At 41.6% G+C, this 20,593-nt stretch overlaps 1 long non-coding RNA gene across 1 annotated transcript; it reads right to left on the reverse strand.

The window, feature by feature from the left end:
* Positions 1–5,222: 5,222 nt before the first annotated feature.
* On the reverse strand, positions 5,223–19,705 carry LOC136674252 (uncharacterized). The gene is made up of 9 exons (XR_010796028.1): positions 19,628–19,705; positions 18,592–18,786; positions 15,536–15,637; positions 15,226–15,333; positions 13,749–13,821; positions 13,358–13,587; positions 11,824–11,887; positions 11,474–11,585; positions 5,223–10,996 (listed from the first exon to the last, which is right to left on the reverse strand). It is a non-coding gene; the product is annotated as an uncharacterized lncRNA (long non-coding RNA).
* Between the last annotated feature and the right edge of the window lie 888 nt (positions 19,706–20,593).

Raw genomic sequence — 20,593 nt, forward strand, 5'->3', positions numbered from 1 at the left:
GAAACGCTGCTTCGATTCTCTTATAGAGGGCAGTCACTGCGACTTGGTAGGGTGATCCAGGGTGCCCCCCCATGTCTTTGGGAAAAGGAAGATTCCCTTGTACTTTTGGTGGAGAAAATAAGTACAAGTGTTAAGAATTGTAATCTAACAGAGCATTTGCAATCAGAAAGTAGTTTATTAACCTTAAGGTGGTCAACACACAATAGCACAGAGCACTATGTGAATGAGATCAAAGAAGATGTTTTCACAGAGAGTTTATAAAAGTAGTTTATATGTCATAAGCATAAGATAACCACAAAGTTTCTGCAAGCTTAGTTTCCTTAGAGACATCCCAGTCTGATAAACAAGATGTAGGACAAAATGGTTCTGATAAAGCACTGACCACGAAACTGACCTGACATACACTTAGTTTCTGAGTTCTGTTAGAAATGAATATACAGACAAAACAAGCAGACAGGGTCTTTCAACAGAGACATATAAAAATTTCCATTACATAAAGATGTTTTTATAATCCATTAAAAATAAAATACAATCCCCTACTCCATGTTACATTTTAATGCAATAACACAGTATCCATACACATCTTTAATTTCACACAAAGTGATAAATGCGTTTCCACGAAGAGGCCAAGTTTGGGACTTTTATATTAACTGTAGGGTCCTCTCAAGAGCAGGCGGTCGCTCAGAATGACCCTCACCCATGAGGTGTAAAGTTTGCTTCTTGTGTTCAAACTGAAAATGAAGAAATTATCAGTTTTTTTTTCATTTCTCCAATTCTCCATTCAGTCCAAGAACCAAACTGATTTAATGTACATGGACCCTGCCACCACAACCAGTTCAAAACAAGACGCAGCAGACCACGCATGCGCACTATATCGAATTGATTGGCCATCTACTCTACGCATCCAGTCCAGTGATGTATTTTTTGACAGTGTTTTCTCACTTTCCAATTTGTGTTATCTAGAAGCGGTACCTGTAAAAATTCAAGTCATATGCGTAAGTCTTTATAATTGTATATTTTGAAGTCGTGTTCGTAAAAAAAGCACACAAACAGACTTTTGTTTACAAATTAAATATATATATGTATGAATGTAGATGAACATGCAAAAGTTTATTTTTGACAGTAATCTTACTCCATTCAATATCCTATACATTAGTGCACTTTTGCCACCATCAGGTGAAAGAAAAAACTGCCAAGTGCCAGCAGGCCACTAATGAAGTTTTCTTTAAAGTGGAGCTATGGACCAATTAAAATCTTACAGTGGGCCACATTTGGCTCAGGGGCCGGACTTTGTTTTTTTAAATATACTTTTTAACAGCAAAATATCACACTACTAACACAGCACAATATCAGCAAAATATCACACTACTAACACAGCACAACAAAACAGTATGCTTTTTTTTCTTTTAACATATAAGGACAGTACATGCCATATAAATTATATATTCCAAAATTCTATAATTTTAACAGAAACCATGGATGTTTGTCTTTTGTTCTTCTGTCCACTATTCTGTCTTTTCATTTCACACAAGACCTGTTTAAAAACAACTTCTGCAGGAATTTCAGTTTGATTTATAACCATTTTACATCTGGTCTTCCAGATTTTATTATTAACTATACACAATATAAGCCAATAATTATCTTTTACTTTTTTAAGGAGTGTATCACCAAACATGCCATACATTCAGGTTTTACAATAAATATCTACATTAAAACCAATATCTTTCATTCTAGTCCATATTCCAGCTGTCCATCCACATTCAAGGAACAGATGTTCTATTGTTTCCTCCGAGTGACAGTCAGAAACAGGGCAAATTGTTGTAGTCACATAACAGTTCCATTTAACGACACATCTCGGTGCTAATCTACCAACACTTATCAACCACATCACATCTCGAACATTTTGTCTTTAGTTTGGAGATTTTTTATTAAACTTTTACTCTCTGTAGGGTTTAGGTGCTTGTGCTGAAATTTACCTCCATAGATGTGTTCATTTATTTTATTGTAGTGGAGTATAGATCAAATAAAGAAATGAAAGGTTCTGAGTGGGGAACTCTCCACTCTAATAAGGATTTTGTTTGGGACAGGACCCTGCATTCCACAGACTGCGTGTGTGCAAAGACTCTGCACTCCCCCACACACACACATCCCCTCACACACACACATAAGGTCTGCATCAAAGGACTGACCAGGACGCCTGTCCATGACCCCCTCATCTCCTCCATGAATGAAAGATAACAAGCCAGTTTATTATGCTTTTAGGTAAGAAGGAGATAAAACAAAGTGAGAGAATGGAATTAACGAACCCAGTTTATGACCCTCGACGTCAAGATGGCGAAACCTTATCTCGTGTGGAAATCAACAGATGGCAAAAACTGACTGACCTCGGTCTGAACTCCTGTTAACCCATCCGCACAGGACGAACAGCATGAACCAACAGCGGCCCCAAGTGGACAATTGCGAAATCGCGTTTCGCCCTGTTGACTCCTAAATGCATACCGAGCGCAACGAGTGTTTATGAACATGTTTTATGCAAATATGTATTAATGTCAACCCCTTTTGTTGTCCTCAGATGAACGTCTACCAACCAATGAAGTGATGTGTATTATTGTTTCAATCATGAAAGAAAGTTTCTGTCTCTGATTAAGAAAACGAATTAGTATCTTCTAGCATAATATTGTAGTGGGATGTAATCATAAAATGCCCAAGATATATATACGTAGATGTTTGATATTAATAATCCAGGACACTCATGGTGCTATATCACAAACATGTATAAGTAATTTTTGTGTATACGTGAATCTTTCCTCTCTCTCTCTCTGAAACGTGAAACCAGTCACGTGAGCCTCAGACCCAGGATCCAATCAAAGGAAGGACACCTCCCAATTGGGCGTGACCGCGCCACCTTTGAAAAGAGAGTGCCCGACTCATTTCTTGCTCTCTCTGACTTCCGACTCTCTCTAACTTCCGACTTACGCTCTCAACTCTCTCTCGCTTCCTCTTCGGCCGCTTTCCGGCGACATCCCCATGTTGCGCTCAATTTCTCCAAGCGCGACGCTCTTCTTCTCCCTTACGCCGACAAAACAAAGACTCTGAAAGGACCTCACTCTTAGACCCAATCTAAGTTTAATCTCACGACTGATCAAAGCAGGTGAAACTTATTCGTGGCCAGAGTAAGAAACACCGCAGAGATAGAAGAAAATCGTAAGTATAAGCCTATTGACTCGATTTTCAGTTCTGGATCTGCAAGAACCAGCGAAACTTTTCGTCCAAAACGTCCATATGGTTGGAACTCCTACTCAGGACAGTGAGCCAGAGGGAATCCTGTCGTCTGCGTCACCACGCTCTGAGTACGCCCGAGGCGACTCGACCCGCGAGTGACTAACTCCATGCTGACCCAGCCTGAAAACTTCCAGACTAAAAGTCTGAAAATCCTGAAAAACTCACGTAGTGAGGACAGTATTCATTCTCTAACTACTTGTTAATGTCTTAATTATTTAAGTCATAAAATTAATAATTATTATCATTAGTCAAACATCAGTAATCATAAGAGTTTGAATAAGGTCAAACGCTACAAACACAATATATAAATATATATAATATATATATTTATATATATCACGGTGTATACACAACATACACTACATTATTATAAATACTTTTGCTTGTAAGAGATACTCAGTCAAGGTTTAATTGCTTATATTTTTCAATAAAATCTCTGTAAATTAACTTGAAATAAGGAATGCCATGTCTGGCCCTTCCTCTTTTTTGGTCCATGTTGTTACATTGCCGGGCTGTATTCTTTTCATAGCCTGTACAACATTTTTACAAAAAGCATTTTTAATTTTAAACCCACATCTACTGCGCCCAAAACCCCCAGTTGTTTTGATTTATACAAGACCTCTCTTTTTGTCACCTATCTAGTGGCACCCCATACAAACCGCACACACATTTTATTAATCCGTTGAATACATTTATCTGTGGGTGGTTGTATATGGTTATCAACCAGCCCTGTTCCTTTGGGAGGACACACCCACGGACATCCCAGCACTTGACGAATGGTTTTGCAATAGTAGCAGGACATGGGAGATGGCACATGTCCACCTGAGATGAGCAATCCGAACTCAGCAGGACTACGCCAACCATCGCCGTAATCCCACCCTGGTATTTCACCCCGGTCAGCGTGTCGGGCTATCCACACACGACATGAATCTTAAACTACCTTGTAAGAAACTCAATTCACGGTACATCGGCCCTTTCAAGGTACTACGATAGGTCAACCCTGTGTCCTACCGGCTACAACTACCACCCCGATATAAAATGAATCCTATCTTCCATGTTTCCTTATAGAAACCTGTGTTCTACAGTCCTATTTCTGCAGGTGGAACCGTTCTCCACTCTCCTCCACCCCTGGACGTCGGAGGTCAACCCGCATACATAGTGCGGACATTACTGGACTCCCGCAGACAAAATGGACACCTCCAAAACCTCGTGAACTGGGAGGGTTATAGCCCAGAGGAGCAATGCTGGGTCCTGCTGGGGATATCTTGGACCCTGCACTCATCAACGACTTTCTTGCAGATCACCCAGACCGTCCAGCACCTAGAAAGCGAGGTAGACCAAGGGGAGGGCATTCTAGGGCATCGGGAGCTGCCTGTCGGGAGGAGGGTACTGTTACGAACCACTCACGCTCCAGCTCACCTGAGAATTAATCAGTTACACCCGCACCTCATCAGCCACTCCCCTTGTGCAGCCTTTAAGTTTCCTCTCTCCCCTCTCTTCCTTGCAAAGTATTGTTTTCTCATGAGACTTACTGAGCATTTAATTTTTCCTCTCAGTCTTCTTGTGTTTCGACCCCCCCTAGGATCCGTCTGTCACCTAACCCCTTGGATAATCTCTGGACTCGGCTTCCCCAGTGTGACCCACACTTTCCCTGACTACGCTTCCTGGAATAAACCCATCTCGGCCGTTCAAGTTTGTTATTCTCTTAGTCCTGTCCTGTTAATTTACCTTTCTCAATCACTTCATTAAAACATTTCTCCAATAATCCAACAAATCCACAGATTTTATAAAATTTTGCAGGTACACCGTCAGGTCCTGGTGATTTCCTTATATTTAAGCTGTCTATTGCTTCTAGAACTTCTTCTCCACTTATAGCGTCACATATAGAGCAACATTAATGTGCTGTAATTTCAGTAAGAATTGAGTCATTTTTTCTTGTCAAATATTTATTTTCTCATAGGCATTCCTACACTGTAAAAAAACTGAATTTTATGGTGGAAAACTGTAAAACCATGACAGTAAATAACTGTAAACTCTTGTGGTGGAAAATTATGACAGAAATTAAAAAACTGAGTCTCTGAATCTGCATCAAATGAAAGAACAATTTATTTGAAGAGAATGCTACGCGTAGCACCTTTTCCTCGTGTCGATATGCTGTTATTTGAAACACACACACACACATAAGCCTGCTGTTCATATAGATAATTGAGGAATAAAACAATTTCAGTTACACAAGCATACATGGTTATTGCTGATTAAAAATACCTCTACTGATTCTACTTTGATTCTAATCAATCATTTTTACAGATTAACTTCAGCAATCCAATGTGCCTATGATGGCCAGCAGACAGCCCAGTCCTACTGTCATCATCATTAGCTATTTGGGTTTGACCATCATTATCACTCTTAAGTCTTCAGGTGAGTTGGAGCTTTCTTGCAGTGAGTATGGTGTACCCATGTCCCCCATCGTTCCACTTTCACGGCCGAGTGGGTCACTAGGAGCACCTGGTGGGGTCCAGTCCACTTGGGTTGGTTCCACCTTCGTCTGCGGAGGTCTCGTATCAGCACCCAGTCACCTGGCTTGTGGTCGTGGAAGGGCTGGTTAGCTGGTTGCGGTAGCACTGCCTTCGCCTGCTTAGACACTCATATAATGAGACGCAATACATTGTGAGAGAGTGGTCAAGCAACTGATTATTAAGTGAAGGTGGACATTTCCCTTTTCAGTGGTCTGGTCCAGCTTTGCCAGAGTACTAGAGGGAGGCATTTAACCCAATTAAGACCTGTTTGTTGTGTCAATTTTTGCAAGACCATTTTTAATACTTCCATTAACCCTTTCTACCAGCCCAGCGCTAGCCAATCTGCCAATGTTGGAATGGCTCTGTCGCTGGAGGGTGACCAACATGTTGTTGTGACAGGGGTTGTGTTTGCCAGTGTGTGTTTTGTGCACATGTGAGGCATGCTGAACAAAAATTTTGGGTGAGTGTAGAGTCCAGGTGCATACCAATGCCTAGCTATCATATTCATTATCCCCCTTTGCTCATGTGACCTCTCCCATGAGCAATAGCTATTTACCCTTGGTCTGTTCATTGTACCCATACATTGCTTTGCTTAATGCACCATGATTTGGACCACTCTCTGCTCCAGTGGCAGTGGATTGAATATCCCACAGGGTGGGTTTCTCATGATCTGTTACAGGAAGTTGTGTGGCGGTGACCAGGGCTGTGCATGTGTGTAGCAACTGGCAATCATGTGGTTCCCCATCTTTTGGGGTGGGCAAAAGTGAGGCTGGGTCCGAAGTGCTGCAACGCTGCTCTGTGACATTGGGCATGTCTAACAGGGCTGTGTGATAGCGCAGCCACTTCATCAAAACAAAAACCTCTCACTGTGCTGAGTGGTGTGCAACCTTTTGATCTTGTAAAATGAGTGTGGGACCTTGAGAGTGTCTCAGCTGCTGCCACTGACTTTAGACACACTGGTAGACCCTGAGCTACGGGGTCTAATTTTCTGGAGAAGTACGCCAGTGAGCGTAACTTATCCCCATGTTTTTGAGTGAGAACTGATGTCATGTACACTCCCTTAGCCTTCTCCATCTGGCCAAAGGGCTAAGTTGGGTTAGGTATGCCTAAAGCTGGCATGTAATGCAACGTTAAGTTGTGTGAAAGTCTCCTTTGCCTGTTCTGTCCACTGCTGTCTTGAAGTGCGTGTTCCCTTATTTGGGATGATGTCCCTCAGGGGACCTTCTTTTTCAGCATAAGATGGAATGAATGTACGACAGTAAGAACACATTCAAAAAAAAAAAAAAAATAAATGCTTCTTTGTCATGGGTTTTGAAATTTTGGCAAATTGCCTGAATTCTGTCTGCTGACATACATCAATTTAATGTGGGAGGTCCATCCATCCATCCATTATCTGTAACCGCTTATCCAATTTTTAGGGTCGCGGGGGGTCCAGAGCCTACCTGGAATCATTGGGCGCAAGGCGGGAATACACCCTGGAGGGGACGCCAGTCCTTCACAGGGCAACACAGACACACACACATTCACTCACACCTACGGACACTTTCGAGTCGCCAATCCATCTGCAACGTGTGTTTTTGGACTGTGGGAGGAAACCGGAGCACCCGGAGGAAACCCACGCGGACACGGGGAGAACACACCAACTCCTCACAGACAGTCACCCGGAGCGGGAATCGAACCCACAACCTCCAGGCCCCTGGAGCTGTGTGACTGCGACACTACCTGCTGCGCCACCGTGCCGCCCAATGTGGGAGGTTTCATGGCTAAATTGAACCAGCCTGGTGGCCAATCTTCATTAATTGCACATTTCACCAGTAAGAGCAGAGTGTGAAGGTTCAATTAGCAGTAAGAACACAAGTTTTGCTCAAAATATTGCAATGCACTCAACATTATGGGTGACATACTAGAGTTCAAAAGAGGAAAAATTGTTGGTGCACGTATTCCTGGTGCATCTGTGACCAAGACAGCAAGTCTTTGTGATGTATCAAGAGCCACGGTATCCACGTTAATGTTAGCATACCACCAAGAAGGACGAAACACATCCAACAGGATTAATTGTATCCAAAAACATAAAACCATGGCTGCCCAAATCACGGCAGAATTAAATGTGCACCTTAACTCTCCTGTTTCCACCAGAACTATCCGTCGGGAGCTCCACAGGGTCAATATACACGGCCAGGCTGCTATAGCCAATCCTTTGGTCACTCATGCCAATGCCAAACGTCGGTTTCAATGGTACAAGGAGCGCAAATCTTGGGCTGTGGAAAATGTGAAACATGTATTGTTCTCTGATGAGTCCACCTTTACTGTTTTCCCAACATCCTTGAGAGTTACGGTGTGGAGAAGCCCCAAAGAAGCTTACCACCCAGACTGTTGCATGCCCAGAGTGAAGCATGGGGGTGAATCAGTGATGGTTTGGGCTGTCATATCATGGCATTCCCTTGGCCCAATACTTGTGCTAGATGGGCGCGTCACTGCCAAGGACTTCCGAACCATTCTGGAGGACCATGTGCATCCAATGGTTCAAACATTGTATACTGAAGGTGGTGCCATGTATCAGGATGACAATGCACCAATACACACAGCAAGACTGGTGAAAGATTGGTTTGATGAACATGAAAGTGAAGTTGAACATCTCCCATGGCCTGCACAGTCACGAGATCTAAATATTATTGAGCCACTTTGGGGTGTTTTGGAGGAGCGAGTCAGGAAACGTTTTCCTCCACCAGCATCACGTAGTGACCTGGCCACTTTCCTGCAAGAAGAATGGCTTAAAATCCCTCTGACCAGTGTTCAGGACTAGTGTATGCCATTCCCAAAATGAATTGACGCTGTATTGGCCACAAATGGAGGCCCTACATCATACTAATAAATTATTGTGGTCTAAAACCAGGTGTTTAGTTTCATTGTCCAACCCCTGTACGTCTGTGACCTGCAGTGAGAATGTGGCAGACTCACAAAAGACTTGACAAATCCGTGTGAAAGTATATGCTTTCCTCTCAAAGGAGAAAGCGAAACAAAACCTGTTATTGGGATGTACCGGTACACTGAAAAATGCATTTTTCTGTGGGTATCCGAGACAAAATAGTGTGAGCGTTTGGTACTTAAGATTGTTAAGCTTGAACTGCAGCATTTACTGCCTGTAGATCCTGAACAAACCTCCACTATTTTTAAACCGCCAGGCTATTTTTTAGAAGAAATTTTAAAAAAAAACAGTTTTATACCCTCTAAGGCTTCAGGGTTCAGAAGGGTATTGATGATGTTTAGGCCTATAAGTGGATTTTGGTGTGATGGATACTGGTTCACAGTTTTTAATTAGTCCCACATCATAATTATTAGAAGCCCACAGCTGAGGAGGAAGTGAAGCAAGCAGTTGCTCTTCTTCTGTGAGTGTTGTGGCCAGTGGGGGAGGGCCAAACAGCTCCACTGTTCGCTCCGCTCTCAGCCTGTACTGAAAAGAGCACTTCCACGTTTTCGTGGAGGAGTTGTACTGCATGTTAGAGCACTCTGTATCAGCCCCATCATTAGCCCTGGCCACCCACAAGGCCCATGGCCCGATATTATGCCATGGGAGGGTAGGTTTAAAGCTGGCCAGGGAGATGTTGGGGTATGAATTTCCTACTGTGAATAACGCATCCTGCTGATTTGTTAGTGAAATTAGCGCAGTCGCCATTTTATCGCTCCATATGAGTGCTGTAATTGACATGGGGTTCTGTCCCTGATGTGAGAAAATGTTTTTCATAATTTTCAGGGCCTTGGCTAATATGTGAGGTGCAATGTAAATTGCCCTTTTTCCACTGCAAAAGATTTAACACCATTTTCTCAGCTTCTGACGGAAAATGACTTAAATTTCCCCCCGTTCATCAACACAGCGCCACATGTATGTGTACCCCGGAACTCCTGACGCTACTTGTACCATGCATGGTTGTAACCCCTCAGGGGAGCTGATCAGAGTACACCCCGGTTTACACATTAAATCTCTGGCCAGCAAAAAACAGAAGACATCAGAAAGCAATGTGAAAAAGTTTTCCCCTCTAAAGAACATTGGGGGAACAGACACCTTCTCTCTAACCACTTCTCCCCCTACTCCCATTAATGCTTGAGATTTTCCTTTTTGTGTTTCACAATAAAATTCATTAGTTCTGATTACTGAATGGCCTACCCCTCTGTCTACCAGAAATGTTAAGGTTTTACCCTCTACAGTTAGAGTTATTTTAGGCATACTTAATGGGAATGTTGTAATTTGTTGCACTAAGGAAAAATAGGGAGAAGAAGAGGGTACTTCCCTTTTCACTGTGTCAGTGGGTCCCATTTCACCGTCCTGCCCCTCCACCGCCTGTCACTTTCCGTTGTGTTGCTTCTGGCCTTCCGTCCTCCTAAGTATACTGTTCTGGGCAGTCCCTGACAAAATGCCCATGTTTGCCACAACTGTAACATCGATTCACCCCCGTGTCAACCTGGTCCACATTTGGCTGGAAAGCTGGCATGTTGCCTGCAAACACTCTTCCTCTGCCTCCTCCATGTGAAACGTTGGTGGGGAGGGTCGCAACTTGCTGTGCCATCATCAACTTGCCGTTTTCTGTCGTCAACTTGCTGTCCCATCGTCAACTTGCTTGATCCAAAGTGTCTGCCCGCCTTTTTATTTTCTTTCTTTCTTTTTTTCCTTATCTTGTTCTCAGTCAGGCGACATCACTTGCAAAAATCCTCCAATTCTTCTCCGAACTTCCGTCCCCCTACTTGTAGGGGGTCGGACAGACCAGAGGCAGCATCAATCATGTCCTTTTCAGTCCAGTATCCAGTATCAAATAACAGGGGTTTTTCTGGACCAACCACCTCTACCATGGGGAAGGAGCCGCTTGGGTTCTTGAGTATGGCCATCACCTGTCCTTGGTTGGGCTCCCAGAGGGCGGGAGGAATCGTTCTCCCCCTTCAGTTCCACCTAAAGTCTTGGTTCGGGTGGAGAGTGAAAGCTGGCCCCCCCTGCTCTCTGTAGAATACTTCGATTTCCTACTGCAGATTGACATAGGTGCCAATCTGCAATCTGGGTACTGGATGCGGGTCCACCATGGCCTGGTGCTCCAGTGGGTTGTATGGTGGAGGTGGTTGCACTGCCACTTGCTTGGGTGCTGCTGTGGCTTGGTTGTTCTCTGGTGCCGTTCTTTTCGGCGAGGCGGCATTGAGGTCAGGATCGGCTGTGACTGAGAGACACTAGTTTAGTTTTACCCCCTCCTTTTTTCTATCTTCCTCTGTCTGCGCGTTACATATTTTCTCTATTATTTTTTTCCTTTCTTTTTTTTTTTTTTTTACAATGTTTAATCACCGCCCATGGGCACCCCACGGGTGGTTGTTTCACCCTGTCCTTAAACTTATTTAAATATTTCACACTGAGGTTCCCAGTAGTTGGGAATCCAAAATATTTTATCCACAGGCTCATCTGATTAAAAAGATGAATCTGTGTGAATCTTTAGGTTAAAGTATAATTTTTTTTCTGTTAATTGGAAGCCCATCTTGTTCTCTTACTTGATTTAGTGACTCCAAGAGATTTAGCCCCAAAAACAACGTCTCACCTCCCTTTATCTACTTATTCAATTGGTAATGTGATGAAGTCAGTGAATTGGCCCCATCACCAAGACTGGAATTTACATTAAGGAATGTATGCTGGTATTATTACTTACCTTGTGTTTCAGGTCCTGTTCCTGGCGGCGAATTTCCTGTCTCTCTTTGTGCTAGCCGAAGGGCCCACGGTGAAATATAGAGAGCGGGAGGGAAGAGCTGGATCCGGGAAACCTGTGAAAGGGAAAAAGCAAATAAGTAAAAATACTTACAAACTAAACTAAAGTAACTTTGTTACCCCTTTGCCAGAGTTGGGTTAGTCCAATTAAGAGAAGGGTGGGGCTAAGTCACTAAAAGAAGGGGGATTTGGCTGCGGTAGCCAGTGAAGGTAGATGGGACTGCAGTATGGACAAACTAGGTCTGTTTAGTTCTAACTCACTGTTTTTAATTATTTTCTTTTCTTTATTGTTACCTCTCTTATCGTGACGTCATCGGTCCGAGTTCCCTCCACTGCAGTCTGTTGCTCATCCTGCCGACTACGCCAAATTGTGGTGGAAAAATATGACAGAAATAAGAAAACTGAGTCTCTGAGTTGGCATCAAATGAAAAAACAAATTTTTTGATGAGAATGCTATGCGTAGCACCTTTTCCTCTCTCCCTGACCGTTTCTCAACCAGAGTCTTTTATACCTGTTATTCCCCCACCATCATTCCCATGGCACCCTTTGAAGTTACAATTTGTTTGCTATCAATCACATTCCGATGTGTTGTGTTCTCAGTATGGCTACAAGCCAAATTACCATTTGTTCACTTTCTTTTGGTTTCGGTTATCTCCTCTATGTGGCCCGGACAAAAGGAGTTGATTGAACGGAAGGTGTTGATATGCTGTTATTTGAAACACACACACACACACATACTGGTTTCCATGGTTGATGGGGACCAGCTTTTTGAACATCACTTGTGGGGACCACCCTTTCTAAAGGTCCTAGGGGTATGAAAAAAATCAGGTACACTAACTATAGATTTGTGAGCATATACATGTCTTTAAACTTCAGAAAAGTTGAAGTATTTGTTCTGATCTGTTCTGATCGTGCTAAATGGGGACCTCAAAAATATCAAGTCAACATAACTGATGGGGACCTCATATACATATTATTTGCATAATTCACACAGATTTCCATTTGACTTGTGGGGACCTTGTAACAAAATGTTATTAATGAAAAATCACGTGCTTTAAGATAGCAAATGCTAAGAATAATGCATTGTTCAAATATCAAATGCATCAGAAAGCATTTTTTAAAATATTTAATATTAAAAAATTGTAAATTGAAAGAAAATTTGCAATATTTGCAACAATAGTTACATGTCTTTTAAGTTTATTTGCTTAGTTGGTCATTTGTAGAAATGTAGCATGAAGTCAGCAAATGGTGCTAGTGATAGAATGCATCACTCATGTAATCATATTAATCACATTGCAGAATTTGCTTTGATTAATACTGATTTAATAGGAATACATCTATTAAAGATAATATTGAAAGATAAATAATTGAAAGAGTAGTGAATTACTGCCTAAATTGTTTCCACCATGTGCAAACCTTTTATTTTCTACTGCGAGAACAACTCTTTCTGAAATTTAATATTTTTAACCAGATTTTAACCATTACTCACATGACACTTAACACTACAATAAAACTACTACCAACTAATTTAACTTCAGCACATTAAACTCACATTTAAATAGCAGAATTCACCTTTTAATTTTCAAATTTTCAAGCAACAATTAAACTCTGTGCCTGGCAAAAATAAAAGGATATTCTTCTTACAATAAACAGCAAAAAAAAGTGCTACATTTAAATGCATGGTATTTTAATTATTATTAAAAACAATTTGAAGTAAAATCCAAATGCTTTTTAAAAGTTAGGAAATGAAGAACTACATTCAGTAGACTTTTCAGCCATGTGCAGTGTGCGTTCCTGTGACGTGTATGTAAACAAATAAATGCCATACCAGATACTTCGTGATCTTCACACTATTTATTCTGAAATTTCCTTTTGTAGACTGTAATTGATATATGAAGGTAGAATTTCCGGTTCTGCCAGCCTCAGTTTTTAAGAGCGTCACGTTCTTCTCACAGTTTGATGGTACAATACAAGATGAGATGAACAGATTGTCCTTTCTGCTATCTGTACATCTGTCTGTTGCCAAAGTGTTTTCTTCTTCCAAGAGGCTTTCAGTACCTGAAAGAGGTCAGATCAGAATTGTAATTGCAAGTAGTTGTAGAGATATGACTAGATAGAGCTGTAGACTGGTGGCTGGATATAATGGTTGAATAAGAGATGGCAAAAAATATGGAGTATCAATGTTGATCAAATGCAAAGAGAAATATGGATCAGTATACCTGTGAATTAACACATGGAAGACTGCAGGTGAGCACAGCTGACATTTAGGCACAGGAGTGCATGTCTGTATACCTGTGAATTAGAAACAGAGAAATATGGGTCAGTATGGCTTTTGATTAGACACTGATCAGAGAGAATCTGTACAGTTTTGAATTAAGCACACAGAAGAGTGCAGGTCAGTATGGCTGTGGATTAGACACAGAGGACTGAGGGTCAGTGTGGCTATGGGCTGGACAGGAAGGACTGCAGGTCAGTCTGGCTGTGGATTAGACACACAGAAGAGTGCAGGTCAGTATGGCTGTGGATTAGATACGAAGGACTGCAGGTCAGTATGACTGTGGGCTAGTATGGCTGTAGATTAGACACACAGAAGAGTGCAAGTCAGTCTGGCTGTGGATTAGACACAGAGGACTACAGGTCAGTGTAGCTTTGGATTAGACACAAAGGACTGAGTGTCAGACCTACAGTACCGAAGAGACCAACAAAGAGTTTAGGTAGATGATATAGTGCAGCGCTAAACGATACAGGACAAGTTGTGGGACTAAAAGCTGAACTGCTGAAGGCTGTTAATAGCAGTGATGCATAGTGTTTGACAGGAAAGCTGAAATTGTGGTGTCTGCAGTTTGGCTTACTGCTTCGTATTAGGTGGCCAAGTGGCTAGGGATGCCGCAGTGTTTAAGTAGCGTGGCATGGTATTGGAGAGGGATACTGAAGCTACCACTCAAGTTTAGTTGAAGAATTTAAATGTGCTTAGGTGAGTCGTGAGATGATTTTGTCAGGATTGAAAGTTGCAGTGGTAAAAGCAGCAGCGCAAATCATAAAAGCAGGAAGGAAGTGGAATCCAAAAGTGGCCGTCCAGGTAGCCAGGAGCTCATTAGATCTAAAGGATGTGATTGGCCAAGTACAATGCGGAAGACCAGGCCTTGGGTCAGGTGATTCATGGAAAGCTTTTAGTAAGGCCACATAACCAGAGAGAAGTCAAAGGATGACTAGTTTTATTTGTGAGCAGGAGGCGGCGGGGTGTGCAACAGTAGCGTCACTGCCTGCATTCACACTTCGAGAACAAAACAGGCCTTGTGGGGACCTTCATCACACAACAATATGGTTCCTTATGGGGACCTGTCTCACACATCAATACGATACCTTAAGGGGACCGATTCTGTGTTATAGCTCTCATAGATTCTACTCACACACAGATTGAATGAAAGTGTGTTGTGGGGACGACGTAAGTGTCCAGAATAGAGTGACAATTTACCAAGAAAATAGCCTCAGTGGAGGATAAAATCTGCCCTCTTCATTCCTCTACCTTTACCCTTCCAGGTGCAATACCGTAAACTGACTAGTGTAATAATTCACACTAAAAATCATCACAAAAAGCTCCTTGCCTTTTTCTATCTGCCTTAAAAAAACAACAAAAATAACAAAAACATGACAAAGGCTGTAGAATTACATCAGAAGTGATTAACGTCATTTTACCGGTGAAGAAATGTTGTTTGGACGAGTAGCGTCATGCATTTGGGTCTCTGAGTGGAGAGAGGGACAGGAGTCATCCTCTGCCATGTTATTAGCTGCAATACTGGTCGACTGAAAACACATATCATGAGGACAATATGTTAAAATACAAAAAACAGAAGAAACACATGCTCAATTCAAGCTCAATACTGCATAACATGCAAATAAACTGACCACTTGGTCATGTAACATATCTAAGATCAATTTTCAAATGAATTTAGATTTGAGTACAACATTTACTGATTACGAATAGCTCCTGGTTGGACACTGGTACCTGCTGGTTAGTTTTCCTGTTGTGCTCATCAGTCTAAGCCTTTAAATATACAGGCTGGTTGGAGCTCTTAACATCTCCAGTGGCAGTTGTTTCTTCAGTTACCTGTGAACACATTGTTCATAAATAATTTGCCTTCTGATTTTATAGGGATTGTATTTACTTAATTCTATGCAATATGATGCAGTATTTATTGTGTAATTTAGTCTGTAAACACTAAGACTTTTCCACCATAATTTGTAACATGTAAATTTATTATAAAGATATTAGAAAAATAAGTCATTATTACTGCTGTGTTCTTTAACATTTAACCAAACCTTCAGTAGCTTCTGAAAACATATGTGACTTTGATTTCCTGTTTAATAATAATAATACATTTTATTTCATAGGTGCCTTTCTGTCACACAAGGACACCTTACTAAGAGTACAAAGTAAACAATAAACATAAATAATACCGAAAAACACACAAGTATACAGTATTGGGAAAAAATAAACAATACAACTGAGTCATTTTAAAGAAAATGCAATCTTAAAACAGGTGGGTTTTGAGTGAAGACTTGAATTGTGGGAGTGAGTTTATGTTCCGTATGTCGGGGGGTAAATTGTTCCAAAGCTGGGGAGCAGAGCGGCTGAAAGCTTTAATTCCCATGGAAGTGAGACGGGCAGGGGGAACAGTCAAGTGAATGGAGGAGGATCTGAGGGTTACAACATGGAGGAGATTGGAAAGATACGGTGGAGACAGATAGTGGATGGCTTTGAATGTTAACAGAAGGATCTTGTAATCAATGCGTAACTTGACCAGAAGCCAGTGGAGCTGTTGCAAAACAGGAGTGATGTGGTGGATGGAGGGGGTTCTAGTGATGATACGGGCAACTGAGTTCTGGACCAGTTGAAGCTTATGAAGAGATTTGTGGGTAATACCCAAAAAGAGGGAGTTGCAGTAATCAAGGTGGGAAGTGACAAGACTGTGGACAAGGATGGCAGTGGTATGGGGAGTAAGGGAAGGGTGGAGACGGTTGATGTTACGAAGATGAAAATAGGCAGACCGGGTAATGTTATTGATATGAGATTGAAAAGAAAGAGTACTGTCGAGGATGACACCCAGACTCTCTACTTGTGGGGAGGGGAGAAAAGAACAATTGTCAATGTTAAGAGAAAAGCTGTCAGTTTTGGATAATGTTGATTTAGTACCAATGAGAAGAACCTCAGTTTTATCGTTGTTGAGTTTAAGTAAATTTGGGGAAAGCCAAGATTTTATTTCCATTAAGCAGTCAGTAAGGGAGGGGGGAGGGAGGTTGGAAGTGGGCTTACAGGCAAGGTAGAGCTGGGTGCCATCCGCGTAACAGTGGAAATTGATGTTGGCCATATTGATATTGAAATATGACCAAGCAGAAGAAGATAAATGATGAAGAGGAGGGGCCCCAGGATGGAGCCCTGGGGCACACTTGAAGTGACAGGAGTGCGGCTGGAGAGGTATGATTTGAACCAGTTTAGAGGGATCTGAGTGATACCAATGGAGGATAGTCTATTGAGGAGTGTGGGGCGACAGATAGTTTCAAATGCTGCACTCAGGTCCAGGAGGATGAGGATGTAGAGTAAACCAGAATCAGTTGCCATTAGGAGGTCATTGGTGATTTTTATCAGAGCAGTTTCAGTGCTATGGAGAGGGCGGAAGCCAGATTGGAACTGTTCATACAGTTTGTTTTGAGATAGAAGAATATATAGTTGAGACCCTACTATTTTCTCAAGACTTTTGGAAATGAAGGGTAAATTTGAGATTGAAATTGTTAAGATCAGCACCAGGTTTTTTTAGAATTGAAGTAATTACAGCAGTTTTAAAGGATGGAGGAACAGTTCCAGTGGAAAAAGAGGAGTGGATGATGGCAGAGATGAGAGAGACTAGAGAAGGAAGACAAGCTTTAACCAAAACTGTGGGGAGAGGGTCCAGCTGACATGTGGATGGCTTTGACTTACGGATGATATTTGAGATTTCTGAAGTGGAAGGAAGCTGAAAGAAGGAGAACGAATGAGCAGGAGGAGGAAGTTCAGAGTTGATACAGGAGATGGGTAGTAAACTGAGATGCTGAATGAGATGTCCCTTGCTCATGAGTGAGCGGATGTTGAGCAGACTGAAGTTGACGGTGGAGTTATCACATTTGGCCGGAGTGTTAGCCGACCGGGCTAGGTGGGCTAGCACACTATGGTCAGCGACCCGGCAAGTGTGACGTGAGGGTCGATGAGAAGTGGACCAGATGGATGTTATTGTTTTCGTTGTGTCTTGGTGATAAGTTCGGTGAGATCTGCAGTGGACATATCTCCAGCGTGGCAGGCAAGTTATGTCCGGATGGGGCAGTAATGAAGCCGGCAGAAGTGCAGACAGGTGGTGAAAACGCAGCCGGAGAAGCTCGATAACAGAGTAGTGCAGCAGACCCACCAAGGGTTGATGAGTCAATGCCAAAAGAGCCCAGAGAAGCACCGACCAGATATGAATCTTGCCGATTAACATTGTCGGGCAGCTTGGACAGGTGAGCAGAGGCAGGAGGGCCTTGATGGCCCGAGCAGAACAGGTAAGAAATAGTCCGTATACTCCAGTCAATGGTGTTGGGTAAATCATTGATCTTGTTAAAAGACGATGGTTGATACTGTCTGATAAGAACAATCGCAAAGTCCTTTAGACCGCTAAGCTAGATAACTACAAGTTTTAAAATTACCAGCGAGCAGTGGCAGCAAAACGCACCAGCGTTCACTCTGTCCAGTTGCCAGATGTTCCCAGATCTAATCCCTGTTTGTGTTGCGTTTCCTGTGTTAGATGATTGTTGTTTAACTCGGTGTCACTTAAAGTTGCAATCTGTGATCAGCCCCTAAGACAATCTTATACCACCTCATTGAAATTCTTTAAGTGTCTTAATTTTTATTGCATTTAATTGAAAGTGTAAGATTAATTAAACTATAAATTTGTAATAGTTTCAAATTTGAATCCATTGAACTACAATGTCTCATACATTCAATACATAGTGCAACATTGAGTCATATGGTACACTGTGTACTATGCAACATACTTGTTTTCGCCACGGGCAGTCTTCACCTCCATAGTCATAAGTGACGTCGTCTCCTCCTTTAATGTCATTCCCGGCAAAAAAAAACAAAGGTGTGCATTCCCATTCTGGTCAATTTTCTTCATCCTGCAGTTTGGACGTCCATGGCCATTATTAACTAGTCGTCCAAATGATCCATCTCCTCTACAGGCATCGTTACTTATAAAGATAGAAACATAAAACAACTGTAACCCCTTTAAATAACAGATGAGAATCAAATGTAAAACAAAAACATCAAAGTCATATGATATTGTGTTATTAAAAACCCATGGGGGTGTCTACCTTGCAGCATGGAAATCATACCCTGAGGGTCTGACACCTCTGTCCTTTAATGGCTGTATAGTCTAGCTCCTGACTTATCTATCATGTCCGCCTTAAACACTTCAGGGTCACTATCTATTCAGCATATAGCTGTGAAATAAACTATGGAAGTTTCTGTTCTTGCTCTTAAAAGCGTAGTGAAATAAATGACACTGAAACTGAATTACATAATCAACATTGTCCACTCAGAAAACAGAAACTAAACTGTTAAATATCTTGTGCAATGCTAGCTAACGTTAGCTTTAAAGGTAGCACAGTTTCATTGCCCATAGCTGCTTGAAGTAAAACTTATATCAGCTTTTCTTTATAAAACCTCGAGGCTGAAATGGCGTCCTATCAACCCGTTTGGTTCGAATTCTTCCGTTCCACCTTAAACGGGCACAGCTTACTTTAAATGTCTATGCTTGATATGCTCTATGTTTAATTTCTTTGAATGTAAGCGTGGAAAGGTTTGTAGTTTTATGTGTTAACTATTCAAACGGCGCGACATAACTGCACCTTAATTTGTATTTAACAGAAAAATTCGAACAAAAAGTGAGTTAACAGGGCGCCATTTTCAGCCTCGAGCTCGGAGCAGGGCTGGCCTTTAAATCCCTGAGGCGTCATACCGTTCTAAACAGCGCCTAAATAGTCCACTGTTCTTTATTTAGTGTATTTAACAGAGGCAGTGGACACTTACTGGACACCTTTCAGCACCTCACCGCCCCGCTGTGCTCTGACGGAGGTTTAGAACTCTAACTAGCTCCCTGGTTAATTGTGAAGGGACAGTCGTCCGGCGCTGATTCAAATTAAAAGCCTCCAACACAATCCGCAGTCACGCAGAAAAATAGTGTTTCATATTTTAGTGTTAGTTTAAATGTAAACATTTGCAATTTAAACACATTTACAGACTTTTGATTTAAGTATTTAACAAGAAAAAAATATATATATTATATAAAATATAACAAAAATATATAATATATATATTATATATTTTTTTCTTGTTAAATACTTAAATCAAAAGTCTGTAAATGTGTTTAAATTGCAAATGTTTACATTTAAACTAACACTAAAATATGAAACACTATTTTTAAAATTAAATTTATGATGTTTGTTTTTGTTTATTTAATCCCAGTCCACTCCCTCCCTCCTCACTTTCTTCTTCTTTTTTCACTCCCTTCGTCTTCACTCCCTCACTTAAACCATATACCAAGGGCAATGTTGTAGGGTAAATATATTGCAGTGGCTCTTTATTTTACATAAACCCCTTCACATTGATTTGTGTGCTACTATATAGTATTAGTCATAATATTACTAAAGCTAGCTAGTTGGAAAATTTCGTAAAAAATAGCTAACTATTCATTCATTATTCATTCATTAATTATCTGTAACCGCTTATCCAGTTCAGGGTCGCGGTGGGTCCAGAGCCTACCTGATCTTGAAAATTAATTAGAGCTAACTAACCAAATCTGAGTTCTGAAAACTGGTTATAATGCTTATGTGCTTACCCTGTGCTTTACTTTCGCTCCTCTGCACTTGCTCTTAGCTCCTTAGATGGCATCCCCTGCAAATAATCTTCTTTCTTGTCCATCAAATTAATTGCCATGTTTTACACTGAAAATGTCTTCTGTCCAGATGAAATCATTCCTAATGGGGACCCGGAAGT

This window comes from Hoplias malabaricus, chromosome 18, assembly GCF_029633855.1.
Source record: "Hoplias malabaricus isolate fHopMal1 chromosome 18, fHopMal1.hap1, whole genome shotgun sequence".
Taxonomy (NCBI): domain Eukaryota; kingdom Metazoa; phylum Chordata; class Actinopteri; order Characiformes; family Erythrinidae; genus Hoplias; species Hoplias malabaricus.